The sequence below is a fragment of the Euprymna scolopes genome, chromosome 23 (assembly GCF_053919585.1).
Source record: "Euprymna scolopes isolate OS-2025 chromosome 23, ASM5391958v1, whole genome shotgun sequence".
Taxonomy (NCBI): domain Eukaryota; kingdom Metazoa; phylum Mollusca; class Cephalopoda; order Sepiida; family Sepiolidae; genus Euprymna; species Euprymna scolopes.
The window spans coordinates 122050034-122065187 of NC_136504.1; the positions used below are offsets into that span (position 1 = coordinate 122050034).

Here is a 15154-nt window from a genome sequence, read left to right on the forward strand (position 1 = left end):
TCAAATGAATATTCAAATATATAACAAAGACAAATAATCAATCAGAAATGGATGATACGCAAAAACTTTTTATTAAAAATATGTTTTTAAATTGTGTACACTTTACAGAATAATAAAAATAATATATACAATTATTTTTGTAACTTTTCAGATTAAATAAAAGTTTGCTTTTTTTTTGCAAACAAAAAAAAAATTATTTTTAACAATACATTTTATTTACAATTTTTTATAACTCATTTTTTATATAAAACAAAAAAAAACTTATAAATTTACTTGCCTCCCCACGAGGGTTAATTTAGAAGTTTACTATTTGAAAATAGCGTTTTGTTTGATAACAGTTTTATTTACAAATTTTATTTTTGGAAAAATATATTTATAACAAACGTATTTTTAAATAAAATACAAAATAAAGCGTTTACAGTTTTATATAGTAAGCAAACGAATCAAATTTTTTTAAAAATACAAAATTTTATTTACAACTCTTTTACCAACTTGCTTTTTATATAAAAAAGAACAAACAAACTTGGCTATTTACTGACCTTCCCATGCCGGTAAAGATCGACATAAAGTGGAGATTTATTATAAGAAAATAGGGTGTCATATATAAGCATTATAGGACATCGAATTTTAATGTAGCTTTCTCTCCAAAGAAAACAAAAAATTAAAATTGCCTTTGTCCAGAAGGATTTCTAATTACTTTTTTAATGCATATTATCTGCCCCATCTACTAACAAATTCAATGTAAAGTTTAAAAATATATAATTATAAAAACTGTTCGATGTAAAGTTTAGAAATATATAATTATAAAAACTGCTGTTTTTTTCTTACTTACAAACAGATTTTCATTTTAAAAAAACTTGTGTAAAAAGAACATTTTTCAAAGTCTAAAACTTCTACCATTGTCCTCGTTGGAGGCAAATAAATGCTAATTTTTTATATATAAAAACATACAAGTTAAAAAGATTTAATAAGATAAAATGTTTCTTGCTTGTTTGCTTCTAGGAAAAACTGTAAACAGTTTTTTTTATTTTGTAAAGTTTAGTTGTTGCAAAATAAATAGCATTTAAAACTACTTAAATCAAACAAACAAAAAGGCAGGTAGATGGAAAACTTTATTTTTATGGTAAGATTTATTTATTGTATATTTGATTGTTACCCTTAGTCGTGCTAAATCACTGAATAGTTTTAATAAAAAAAAAAGGTTCTGCATATTATATATTTCCGTCTGCTACCGAATTAAATCGCAGCGCTAAAAGTGTGCGTATTTTTTAAAGCACAATATTTTATGTACAAGTACACGTTATATGCACATTTTGATGATAATAATAATAATAACAAATTTGTAAATGGTTCCCCCTATTTTGCAATAACAAAATGTTATCATGTCTATAAGCACATGCGCAGGCGCACACTCTAAGTAAACACCGAATTTCACGAGCGTCTGAGACGCGGAGGTGCGAGAAGCGACAGGTCCTCAGCGACCTTTATCGGCTGTCTAAAGCGCGCATGCGCACAAGAGAATTATATTAAGAAAGTGTAACTGTGAATTGCACAGCTCCAAGGAAGTTTTATTTTTATTTTTATATGAAGATTTGGAGATACCGACATTAAACTTAATGATTTTATTATGTACACATAGAAAAAAATACAATAATAATAATAAAAATCAAACGTATTATTTTTAATTTTATCATTAATATTGTGTAGAAATAACTTAGGGGTGCTACAGTCCCACAACTCCATGCACGAGCTGCCACTGACTCTCTGAAAGAGCGATACCCCGAGAGCACATTTCTTAAAATAACAACAAAAGGATTAATACTGTGGTGGTCAACTAGACCATTTCTTTTAAGGGGGTTCACTTTCGCCAACGCCATTTTTGGTAAGTCACATACGCATTTCTGTCTATAAACGTTGTATTTTCGGGGTCCTAAGTCATCATTGTTCGGTGGGAAAAAGCGTTTGCCTCTTACCTTTTTCCCTTCTTTCGCGCTCCAGGTTCGAGTTAGCTTACTGCGGGTACGTTTTGGGGTTTTTTCGCGATCGCACGAGCATTCGCTTCTTTTTTTTCTTGATACAAAAGTTGTTTTGATTACTTTTTGTTAGTGGGGGTCCAGTTTGTCACCTATTTTTTTCTGTTCTGAGGTTTTGTTCAATATCCTTAGTATTGCAGCTCTGTCCAAACCGAATTTCATATCCACCGGGGGAACGCTGGGTATTGATGCTAATATATATATATATATATATATATATATATATATATATATATATATATATATATATATATATATAGTGTTATAATGGAATAATTCCAGGAGGAAATCCGGGTATGAGAGCTCATGGTCAATCCTATGTTATTCGGATGTTCCAAACAGCTTTAGGCAGAGATGCAGTTTATGCCTCGAGGAAAAAATAAGAATCCTGAAGTACGAACACAATAATGTCTTAAATAAACGAGATGAACTGATGGCCAGATGCAGACATAAATGTAAATTTAAAATAACTAACAACTTCAGATCCGACGAACAGATAATTCTATAACGGTAAAGAGACCGAATTTAATACCACTAGATTATTTACGATAAACCCTCCCACCCCACCCCACTGGCAATTATAGTGCTGTCCGGTACAAACTCGGTTATAACGACTTGATGATATTTGTTGTCCGAATTTAAGTTGGGTGTACGTATTCCGAGGTACCTGTTTATCCAAATTACTTATAAATAAATAAGATAGCATTAAGAAAAAAAATTTTCTACAGATAATACATTAGTTATTAAACTGATATAAGTCAAAAAGATCAAATACTACCACTAGACATTATTAGATCTAATATAAATTAACACAAAAATTTAAAATATAACTATTTTATTTATCTATTTCTTTACGCGTGCATGAAAGTGCTTTTGTGTACGGAATGAATAAAAGTATATATTAACCGAAACTAAATACGTCCTATGGAATTGAGGGCGACTAATAATGCAATTTTCTGCATCTTAATCAATTAGGAAGTGAAATATTAGTGAGCAAAATAATAACGACCGCTATAATCACCAATAAAATTAATTACATAAAAATACTAAAATATTAACTACAATGGAAACAATTTTTGAATTCATAGTAATATATTACTAATACAATATAGAAAATTTAAACGTATTATAAGATAATATTTATTTCAAACTAATTTTAACATGAAAACATACAGATAGTTTTTAAAACTTTGTATATAATTTTTTTTTATATATCTTTTAATAGAATTATTTTCCATGACTCTTAATTCCATGACGCGCGTATAATCTTTTTCTCTGAGAGTCTAGACTAAATTAAACCATATGACAAGCAGCGGATGGTCACTCTCTTCCTTCTTTTTTTCTTTCTTCTTTTCTTTCCCTTACGCGCAGCGGATTGTCAGTGTATTTATTTCCTTTTCTCTTTATATCCGTATATTTCTCCCTCTTCTTCCTAGGTTAGTAAACGCGTGTCAAGTCATTTACGGGTAAGAACGTGCATATTTAGGTGTGTGTGTGTGTGTGTATATATGTGTGTGTGTGTGTGCGTGTGTGTGTGTGTGTCTGTTGTTACGTCGGGTTACCGGACAGTCGTAAAGTGTCATGTTCTTTCTGTTTGTTTTTTAAAAAAATCCCTCCCCTACTAAATTAATTCCCACCCTCCCTATAAAATGTATTAAGTGGAATGCTACTACCACCCCCTCTGGTTTTTGACGGTCGGGGCCCGATTCTTTTTCATTCTTTATTTCAGTATCCAAAATGTAATTGTCTAGTTTAGATGCTTGAAAATACCATACGGTTGAAATAAATTATTGCATCGACAATTATGTAATTTCCGTGTTATATTTTTAGGTCATTGCTCTGTTTACCACATGAAGCTCTCATACCCGGATTTCCTCCTGGAATTATTCCATTATAACACTATATATATATATATATATATATATTAGCATTAATACCCAGCGTTCCCCCGGTGGATATGAAATTCGGTTTGGACAGAGCTGCAATACTAAGGATATTGAACAAAACCTCAGAACAGAAAAAAGTAGGTGACAAACTGGACCCCCACTAACAAAAAGTAATCAAAACAACTTTTGTATCAAGAAAAAAAAAGAAGCGAATGCTCGTGCGATCGCGAAAAAAAAACCCAAAACGTACCCGCAGTAAGCAAACTCGAACCTGGGGCGCGAAAGAAGGGAAAACGGTACGAGGCAAACGCTTTTCCCCACCGAACAATAATGACTTAGGACCCCGAAAATATAACGTTTATAGACAGAAATGCGTATGTGACTTACCAAAAATGGCGTTGGCGAAAGTGAACCTCCTTAAAAGAAATGGTCTAGTTGACCACCACAGTATAAATCCTTTTTTGTTATTTTAAGATATTATGCTCTCGGGGTATCGCTCTTTCAGAGGGTCAGTGGCGGCTCGTGCATGGAGTTGTGGGACTGTAGCACCCCTAAGTTATTTCTACACAATATTAATGATAAAATTAAAAATAATACGTTTGATTTTTATTATTATTATTGTATTTTTTTCTATGTGTACATAATAAAATCATTAAGTTTAATGTCGGTATCTCCAAATCTTCATATAAAAATAAAAATAAAACTTCCTTGGAGCTGTGCAATTCACAGTTACACTTTCTTAATATAATTCTCTTGTGCGCATGCGCGCTTTAGACAGCCGATAAAGGTCGCTGAGGACCTGTCGCTTCTCGCACCTCCGCGTCTCAGACGCTCGTGAAATTCGGTGTTTACTTAGAGTGTGCGCCTGCGCATGTGCTTATAGACATGATAACATTTTGTTATTGCAAAAAAGGGGAACTCATTTACAAATTTGTTATTATTATTATTATTATTATTATTATTATTATTATTATTATTATTATTATTATTATTATTATTATTATTATTATCAAAATGTGCATATAACGTGTACTTGTACATAAAATATTGTGCTTTAAAAATACGCACACTTTTAGCGCTGCGATTTAATTTGGTAGCAGACGGAAATATATAATATGCAGAGCCTTTTCTTTTTTATTAAAAGTATTCAGTGATTTAGCAGTGAAGCTAAAACACGACTAAGGGTAAAAATCAAATATACAATAAATAAATCTTACCATAAAAATAAAGTTTTCCATCTACCTGCTTTTTTGTTTGTTTGATTTAAGTAGTTTTAAATGCTATTTATTTTGCAACAACTATCCAAAATGTAATTGTCTTGTTTAGATGCTTGACAATACCATAAGTTTGAAATTAATTATTGCATCGACAATTATGTAATTTCCGTGTTATATATATATATATACATATATATATATATGTATATATATATATATGTATATATATATATATATATACATATATATATATATATATATATATATATATATAGTATGAATTAAAAAATGACTGGGTGTCATCAGATAGAATCGAAACCGAAACGTTAAGAGCTTTAGCCTCGTTCGCTACAATTTGTGCGAACCCGACAAATAGATACAAAAGTTATAAAATTAAAACACGTTTAGCTATCCTTAGTTTACGCATGTGCAAACTAATATAATTCTCGGCAAGTTGAAATGGACAGTTTGCGTTTCAACCTGCTAATTTTTGCACGCGTTATTCATCCGCTCAGACAAAGATCTTACTCGTTGTAAACTACTCTTAGTGTATGATTATATTTCCTGTTAATTTCCATGTTATGTGATTAGTGGTTTAAGAGTTTAGCGGTTAAATACTTACACACGGACAGACACACATACATACATGTACTGTTTATTTATATAGATTAAAGATGAAAGGCAAAAGGAAAATATGATTAAATTCCGTTTTCGTCACTATTGTGAAATCGAGATTAAAAATAATTTCTGGCCAGAATTAATACTTTTCTCTTTATTAACAAAAAATAATCGAACAAAATTTCGATTGCGCTACTATTAAAAAATGGAGCAATAATTAAAAAAAAATCATGCTACTGTAAAATTAAACGAGCATTATTAAAAAAAACAACTCTTGTACTTACTTCGAAATATGTACATTTTAATTGAAATTGGTCGAACCGATATAAATTCTTGACTTGTATCTGTACAATTCGAAGCGTTTTTATTCTGAAAGATTTCTTTCTTTTATACTCATAATGACGAGGTTAGATGTCATTGGAAAGAAAAAGGGGAGAAAAACAAGTGTTTCTTGTTTAGCTCCACCCATTTGTAATGTGTCGGCCATTAATGACGGCCTTCTAAATTTGCCACACGTTTCATTTTTTAGTCGCGTGCAAGCGACTCTATAAGTCACTTTGTCGGTCCGTCGGTCCGTTGATCTGTCGGTCGATCTGTCCGTAACACTTTTGTGCTTGGCCTTTTTGGTTAAGATAAAAGGTCTGTTGTCAATAGATGTTTTTTCTTGGCCTTTTGGCCAATATCAAAGTGTAGTATCTGTTCTGATACATACACAACGCGAGGCAGTGCTGTTCTGGCGACACATTCTCGTGCCCGGAACACCTGACGAGCTTATTGGGTAGCGTTCTGTCCGCACCCCCACTTTGTCTGTCTTTCTCTGCTCTCCCCCCTCCCCCACGGGGGGATCCGAGCTGATAATTTACGACCTTCCCGCGAGGGAAGGTCGGAAACACCTTCTCTCTTCCCTCCACTAACTTCCCACTCCCTCTCTCAGTTCTATCTCCCCTCTTGCCGCCTTTTGGCGCCACTTCTTTTTGACGCCAAAGTCGGCTCCCCACTTTAAACGATGATTTCACGTCACATTTTTCAGTGAATATTTTTAAAAAGGGACACCCCCAGCCCGGGGGCCACCAATATGGATACCCTCAGCCAGTGGCCCACCAATATGGATACCCCCAGCCAGGGGGCTACTGCTCCCCATGAGGAAGACTCCCCAACATGAGAAAAAAACAACCGCTGACGGGGCGTACCGCCCGGGTATGACACTATTGGACGCTCCCCACAAGGGGGAAAATTTAACAACAGCTCCCCCGAGAGCGACTCCCCCAAAGGGGAGCTAAACCAAAATCGGTCGTAGCATCTCACTCCAACCACAAAAAGGGGATAGCGCTCCCCAGGAAGGCTGCTCTCCCAAAAGGGGAGCAGATCAAGAAAATGAGGGGGCATACCGCCTGGACCTCACAAACGAAGAAGGGGCAGATGGCCTCAAAGTAAACAAAAAAGATCATGCTCCCCAAGAGGCCGACTCCCCAAAACGGGAAGCTGCTCCCGAAAAAGACACTAAAAAGGGATCTGCCCCCCAAAAATGTGACACTCCCACAAAAGGACTGATCAAGAAATCTGGGGAGGCAGGAAGCGTCGCCAATAAACAGGCAGGGGCGACCTCCATAAAAGACCAAAAACGGTCTAGCCCCATCAAAGACCCCATACCAACACCAACACCAACACCAACACCACCAAGAGGGTTTGCGTGGGGGAAGACCGTAGAAAAACAACTGTCCTCTCAAGAGTATAGAGACCTGTACCTGATAAAGTACAGACAATACATAGAGGGGGCAGATATAAAACCATACCAGGTGCCTGGGAGGCGATTGAGGGCAGACTCCTGTCCTTTGCCATTTGCGATATACCGGAAACCCGCCTCCTAGGGATTAAGAAGGAAGATATGGCGGGGCTCCTCCACAAACTTAACATCCCGGTACTATACCTGTACCAGAATAGCTTCGCTGTGTGGGACATCCTCCTACCCACCAAGGACGATGCGGAGAGACTCTCCCTCCAAGAAATAAAGCATGGGAGAGTCAAACTAATACCTGAATACCAGGGCAAGAGAAGGACTCGGGTGCAGGTATTTAATGTGCCAACCCAAATACCTGCGGAAGTGTTAGGATGCCTCTTCAGCCAGTACGGTGAGGTGGAACAGGTGACCCCAGTACGGTAAAAAATTGAGACTCACCTGGGCTGCTACACAATAGCAATGAGGCTGAAGAGGGAGGGTGTTCGAGCAATACCACCGCTGCTGACATACAAAGACGCCAGCATAACGGTAGTGGTGGAGGGCCGTCGTCCACACTGCTGGTTTTGCCAAAAGCAGGGCCACATGGCTAGGAGTTGCCTTCAAAGGGTAACCCCTCATCAAACAACCCAAAAAGCGGTCAGAACCCCTGAGACAACGCTCGCACCAAAACAGGCGGCAACACCCCCTGTTACTGCAGCACCAACCCCAGCTCCAAGGAAAACCCAAACCACCCAGGAGGCCAAGGGGGAAGAATGGAGCACGGTAGTGAGACAAAAGCGGAAGCACATAATCCCTTCTGCCACCGTCCCACCACCTGGCCAAAAATCGAGGCAGCAGCCTCTGCAAATGCAGCAACAACAACAGCCACCGCAGCCAATGCCGCGGAAACAACTGCAGCAACAACTACCGCAGCAGCAAAAGCAGCAAGTGCAGCAGAAACAGCAGCAGCAGCAAGGACAATAGCGAGAGCAGCAACAACAAAAACAAATGCAGCAGCAACTAGAGGAGCAGACACAACCAACGGTCCCCACACTAATCGAGACGGGGATCAAGCGGAGAAAAGACTGCTCCTCTGAGGATGAATCCGCAAGTGAGAGGGAGAGGAACTCAACCTCACCTCTCCCCGGTTCATTCGAAAGAATGAAAAAGAAAAACAAAAGAAGAAAAGAGGAAGAAAAGGTGGCCCCCACTCCCTTTGAACATACACCACCCCTAACAACAAAATCCACTTCCACCCCCAAACCACACACTGCACTAACACCAGATACCGCACTAACACCAGGCACCACACCAACACCAGACACCACACCAACACCAGACACCGCACCAACACCAGACACCCCACCAGCACCAGACACCGCACCAACACCAGACACCACACCAACACCAACACCAGACACCACACAAACACCCGTCCCCACACCAAGGCAAACTGAGCCACTACTCCAAAAAGAAAAGGAAAAGAATGAACCGAGGGAGGGGAGAGACTCCTCTGCCTCTTGCAGACCAACCAGACTAAAGGTCCTTGCCCCTGAGGAACTATGTTATGTAGACCCTCTATCTGTGGCCACCGACATTTCCCATCGGCAGAGGAAAAACTTAAAACCTCTGCTCGATTACAAACAGATAGAGGGGAAATATGTAAATATCCACTCAAATTTCCCGGACGCCCCACTCCTAATAACTTTTGTCAGAACTCCAGAGGCCGGCCAGACCAACTTGTGGACAAGGCTGCAGGCCGCTGAGGGGCGTTTCCGGGAATTGAACTGGTGAAAAAAAATGACCCTTCTCTTGATGAACTGTCAAAACAATGCAAGGGAAGTGTCCCAGTGTTGGCCCATCCGTCACTCTACATGGCCATAAAATTAATTTATCCTTTGGATGTCGACGGCATTGCGAGAGAAGGTCAGGATATGAAAAAACTGACGACCTTGAGCATGGCACATAACGTCGGCGTCCTCTCCCCAGCTGACTTCGGAGCTGAGTGTAACACACCCTAAGGTAGGTACCATGGCTTTGAATTTGGCTAGTTTGAATGCGAGAGGCTTGAGATCACCGGGCCGGGGAGCTCGCCTCCGGCACGACCTCTTGTCCCTGGGAGTGGATGTGGCTGCGATTCGGGAGACGCATTTCGTTTCCTCTGTGGACTGTCAGGTGCTGGCCTGAGATTTTGAGGTTTTCTCAGCATATGGCAGCCCGCGGGGGAAGGGTGTTTCCGTGCTGGTTGAACGTACCCTGTCGGCGACGGTCGACGTTGTCCATAGAGATGCGGTGGGCAGGCTGGTTGTGGCCGATGTTGCCGTAAAAGATTCTGTGTTTCGAGTGATCACGCTTCATGCGCCCAGCACCGCTCGTGAGAGGGTCTCATTCTTTAGTCAGCTTGACGCGTTTGTAGATTGTCGGAAGCGGGTAGTGCTAATAGGAGATTGGAACGCCATCTTAGACCCCGAGATAGATAAGGTAGGAGGCGATGCTAGAGGATCGGAGATGTGCGAGTCTAGCTTGACTGATCTGATGGCTAGATGCGGTCTGGTCGACAGGTTTCGGTTCGAGCATCCGGGGCGGGAGATGTAGACGTGGACCAATAGTGTTTCCTCCTATCCAAACACTTACTTGGACAGGATGTTAGTTAGGAGAGGCGAAGTAGACTTCTTATCTTGTCCCACGTTCACTTGGCTAGGCCAGACGGATCATAAACTAGTTATGGCCCGGCTGAAGCTAGTAAATAGGCCAAAGTTAGTGGCTCACTGGAAGTTAAACACTTCCCTTCTGGAGATACAAGACTTCCAAGAGAAGCTAATAGAATTAATTCAAAAAGTACTAGTGGGGGCGGTTACCGGGAGTAAGTGGTGGGTAGGTCTAAAAGCCAAAATTAGAACCTTCTCCGTCAAGTATGCCCAGCGCCTCGCACTAGATAAGGACAAGACGAAGAAGAAGCTAGAGCAGAAACTAGCCCTGGCTACGGGGGAGGGTGATAGGGTTAGTCAGGAACTAGCTAAGCAGGACCTTTTGCGTAAGAATAGCGAGCGTTATGAAGGTCAAGTAGTCAGAGATAGGCTTAGAAAGGTAGGCAATGAAGCAGTCAATTCCAACACTGACATGCGTTGTGAAATTTCTAGGCGTGGCTCATACAAGTACATTGCAAAGGTAAGACATCCAGATGGACGCACCTTTGAATCGACTCGGGAGATCTGCGAGGGAGTTCGAGAACATTTCGTGGAGCGTTTTACGCAGCAGCCCGATCTTCCGGTCCTTGAGTTTAGTGACTATTTGGCTGACTCTCCCCGCCTTGAGGCGGCTAGAGCGGCTAGTTGTGAGGGCCGGGTGACGGAGTGGGAGGTTTTTACTGCGCTGAAGCAGGTCAGCTGTGACAGATCGCCAGGACTCGATGGTCTGCCATACGAACTGTATTTGAGGCTGTCACCCATGTTTCTGCCTTTTCTGACGGATGTGTTCAACCATTGGTTTGATCAGGGATCCATCCCGGGGCAAGTCACCAAAGGAGTGATCACATTGCTGAGGAAAGGTGACGGGCATGGTGGGGAAGAGTTAGACGATTACAGGCCCATAACTCTGCTAAACACAGAGTTGAAGATTTTGGCTAAGGTCCTGTCGAATCGGCTGCAGGTTGTTATCGGCGAGTTGGTTGAACCAGAACAGAACTACGCTGTGAAGGGGAGATCGATTCAGAACAATTTGCACCTGATCCGCATGATCCTAGAGGGAGGGATAGATGACGACACGGAAGCCGCGCTGATCAACTTAGATCAGTCCAAAGCTTTCGATAGGGTCGACCACTGTTTCTTGGCATCTGTCTTAGAGGCCGCCGGTTTTAAACCGGACTTCTGCAAGTGGATCTCCGTGATGTATCGACAGCCCACAGCCGTCGTGCAAGTCAACGGAAAGCGCTCGAAACCATTTGCTATCTCTCGGTCGGTTCGTCAAGCTTGTCCGCTGTCGCCCCTGCTCTATGTCCGTGCTTTGGAGCTTCTGCTCCGCAAGCTGAGACGTGGGGAGACAAATTTGGCCCTGCGCGGAATTGCAATACCCGATGGCTCAGCCGCCAAGGTATCCGCGTTCGCCGATGATGTCACGGTCTTTGTGTCGAGCTTCAGAGACATCGAGATCGTGTCGGAGACACACACTCAGTATGAAAGAATTACAGGGACCCAGATAAACCGCAGCAAATCGGTAGGACTGCGGTTGGGCGCTTGGAGTGGCAACGCCAACCTCCCGGCGCCCTTCAGCTGGACAGATGGCCCGGTTCGGATCCTCAGCGTGTGGTTCGGACCAGGTCTCCAGCTTGACAAAAACTGGTTGGAAGTACGGTCAAAGGTAGAGGCTGCAGTCAATTCGTGGCTTCCTAGGAAACTTTCCTTAAAGGGTAGAGCTGAGGCGTGCGTCACTTAGGTCTTTCCTCTCATCTTTTACCGACTGGCCGTACTTCCCCTGCCTACACAACACCTAACAGCTCTCGTCGAACTCTTGTCCTCACTTCTTTGGGACAGAGGAAGACACTGGGTGAGCAGACAGGTCTGTATTCAACGTCTGTGTGAGGGAGGCTTGGGAATGCCGGACTTGAAGTGTCATCGAGACGTTGAGAGGCTTGCCTTCCTGAGCCACTATATGCAAGATGACCAACCCTGGCACCCCGTGGTTACTGCCACCTTCCCCGACCTCGTTCTTGACCCTTCTATCGAGAGCCGTCGCAGGCCACGGAGAGAATCTGCCTACATGAAAGAGTGCCGAGCCGCGCTAAAACGACTACCAAGATCCAGCGACCTTGTGACTGCTACCCGTAGGGAACTCCACAGGGATCTAGTGAGGGGGGCTGCTGACGACCCGCTATGCGCGCGTTTGGGTTGGCAGCAGAGTGAGATCCGCTCCGCGTGGAGCTGGGCGCCAGGTTCGAGTCATCTGAACAATTCGGAGTTCTCTCTCACCTGGCAATTGGCCCGAAATGCACTTCCACTCAACAACGTACAATGCAGTTCTGGGTTTTTGGAGTCGCCTGATTGTCCCCGTTGTGAGACAATGGTCGTAGAAACGACTGATCATGCTGTCTTTTATTGCCGCGAACTCCGCCGGTACTGGTCGTATGTTGGTGAGGTGACGGCTCGCATCGATCCTGAGCATCCTCGCCCAATTACCGTATCCAATGTCGTGGACAATGTGAGGCCACCGTGGGACCGGAAAAGACAAATGGTCTACGTTACAATCCTGGCCGTGGCGAGAATGGTGATTTGGACGTCGCGTCTGCAAGATTGCCGGGGGGTGTTGTCTTTTTCTGATCAGGATCTGATCGCTTTTTTTAAACACCAACTACGGGTGAAGATCAGATGTGATAGAAGAAGGCTGCATCGCGCGGCATTTGACAGAAAATGGATACATGTAGCAATTCTGCGTGTACGAAGAGGAGCCAAATTTGAATACGTGTTCCCCGCCTAGGTGTGGAACGCGCAGTTCCGTAAAGTAAAATTTAACAAATAGCCTCTCAGCTAGCTGAGTGTGTGTTCCATCCGTCCCTGATTAGGAAGCCTCCAAGATCCTCACCCCCCCCCCACTCTTTCTTGCAATTTTTGTTTTCACCCCCTCCTCTAAATTTCACTCATCTCGGAGAGAAAGAAATACAAACTAACCCCCATTCCTTACCCACAAAATTTTCTTTTCTTTTCTTTTCTCCATTCACCCCCATCTAGAGGGTATCCCCACTTAGAGACTGACCCGCAGAAGCCAGGATCCTTTTACAAACCTAGTGGAACGGGCAGTCTATCAACTAGACGGGGTTGGAAGGGTCCTACTACCCCCCCTTTTTCCCCCCACCCTCGACACAAATGAATTATTGTATCATTTTTATTGTTATTTTGTTTTGTTTTTACACGTCAATAAAAAATGTTTTAAAAAAATTGGGAGTTAAGTAGGATATCCCCCAGTATGAAAGGGTAAATTTGGTATTATGGTGAAAGATACTAGCTGGGAGAAACTTTTGATTTTGTTTAGTTCTGGAGTGACAAGGATGACCAACGACACCCACAATCCACTCTTTTGAGTTGGTCATGTGCCTAAGTTTTTTGTTCATTTTCAATGTATTTTTAACATGAATAAAGGATTTAATTTCTCAAAGTGTAGTATCTGCTCCAGCAGATACTGCAAGCAAAGACCATATGTGGGGTCGCCCCCACATATAAGACCTTGGTCAATGTAGGGGCAACCCTTCATACCAATTGTCACTATCCAGCTCCCCTACTCCCCGGGGAGTAGGTCCCGATTTCCCCTTCACTCCTCACATTAAAAATCAGCCTTGTGCCTAATTTGCTCGGTGGGGGAGCAAATAAATACCATCTGTTCCAGCATATACTGCAAGCAAAGACCATACGTGGGAGCAATCCCACATCTAAGACCTTGGTCAAAATTTTACACACACACACACACACACACATACACACACACACACACACACACAAAGTAATTGTAAATATATTATTTTTTGTAAAAACGCTGGGGTTTTCATTAGTTAGTTTAGAGTTCACAGAGTGAATGAGGTATTGTGGTAAATGTTGCCAGTCAAGAGTAAATCTCCAAAGACTCCATTTTCACTGTAGTAACAAAGACCCTGCAACACTCTCCCACCCAGATCTAAAAGGACCTTGTGCCTAAATTTGTTTTGTAAATTTAAATTTTGCTTTTAATTTATTTTAATTTTACATTGAATTATTTTGATTGTAATTTTCATTTTCACGAAATAAATTATATATAAAGATCAAAGTATAGTATCTGTTCCGGCAGATACTGCAAGCAAAGACCATATGTGGGGGAACCCCACATATAAGACCTTGGTCAATGTAGGGCCAACCCTTCATACCAATTGTCACTATCCAGCTCCTCTACTCCTTGGGGAGTTGGTCCCGATTTCCCCTTCACTCCTCACATTAAAATCGGCATTGTGCCTAATTTGCTTTGTGGGAAAGCAAATAAATACCAACGCCACATATAAGACCTTGGTCAATGTAGGGCAACCCTTCATACCAATTGTCACTCTCCAGCTCCCCTACTCCCCGGGAAGTTGGTCCCCATTTCCCCTTCCCTTCACCCCTCACATTAAAAATCAGCCTTGTGCCTAATTTGCTCGGTGGGGGAGCAAATAAATACTCTTTTCTTGTCCTTTTGGCCAAGATCAAAGTGTAGTATCTGTTCTTACTACATGCTGTACTTATGTTTGTAACCTTGTGATATAAAGTGGGGGATCACTTTCTGTACTAATTTAATGTAAAATTATCACCCACTTTACAACCAGTCAGTCTCAAAGCCATTCAAGTCATTCTCCAGATCATTCAAGTTGTTTTTGAAGGAATCCAGTTATTTTTTATGAATTCAAGTCATTCTTAAGGTCATTCAATTCATCCTTAAGTTCATTAAAGTCATTCTAAGTCATTTACTTTTTATTTATTTAAGTCATTTCAGCCCATTTTTCGGTGATTTTAGTTTATCTTTAAGAATTTCATGCCAATCCTACATTCACGCATTCATTCATTACACGAGAGCACACGGCTAATGGCTATCGGCCTTGTTTCCCTTTAAACAGATCTTTCTTTCTTTAATCCTTTTTTTTATTTTTAAAAGTTTAAAAACTGCCTATATCGATTACATTTAGAAGGAAAACAA

General features: G+C 41.4%; 1 long non-coding RNA gene and 1 pseudogene across 4 annotated transcripts in view; one reads left to right on the plus strand and one right to left on the minus strand.

Moving 5' to 3' along the window:
- The window catches only part of LOC145246178 (uncharacterized), a 46199-nt gene extending 40031 nt beyond the window's left edge, over positions 1–6168 (minus strand). For 2 of the 4 annotated variants that reach the window (XR_013863111.1, XR_013863109.1), the window contains exon 1: positions 6039–6165. This is a non-coding gene — a long non-coding RNA (uncharacterized LOC145246178). Of the gene's footprint in view, positions 1–6038 lie in introns of all 4 variants that reach the window. The other 2 variants (XR_013863110.1, XR_013863112.1) reach the window with 2 other exon arrangements.
- Positions 6169–14640: 8472 nt separating this feature from the next.
- Positions 14641–14776, plus strand: LOC145246348 (U2 spliceosomal RNA; annotated as a pseudogene).
- The last annotated feature ends 378 nt before the right edge of the window (positions 14777–15154 follow it).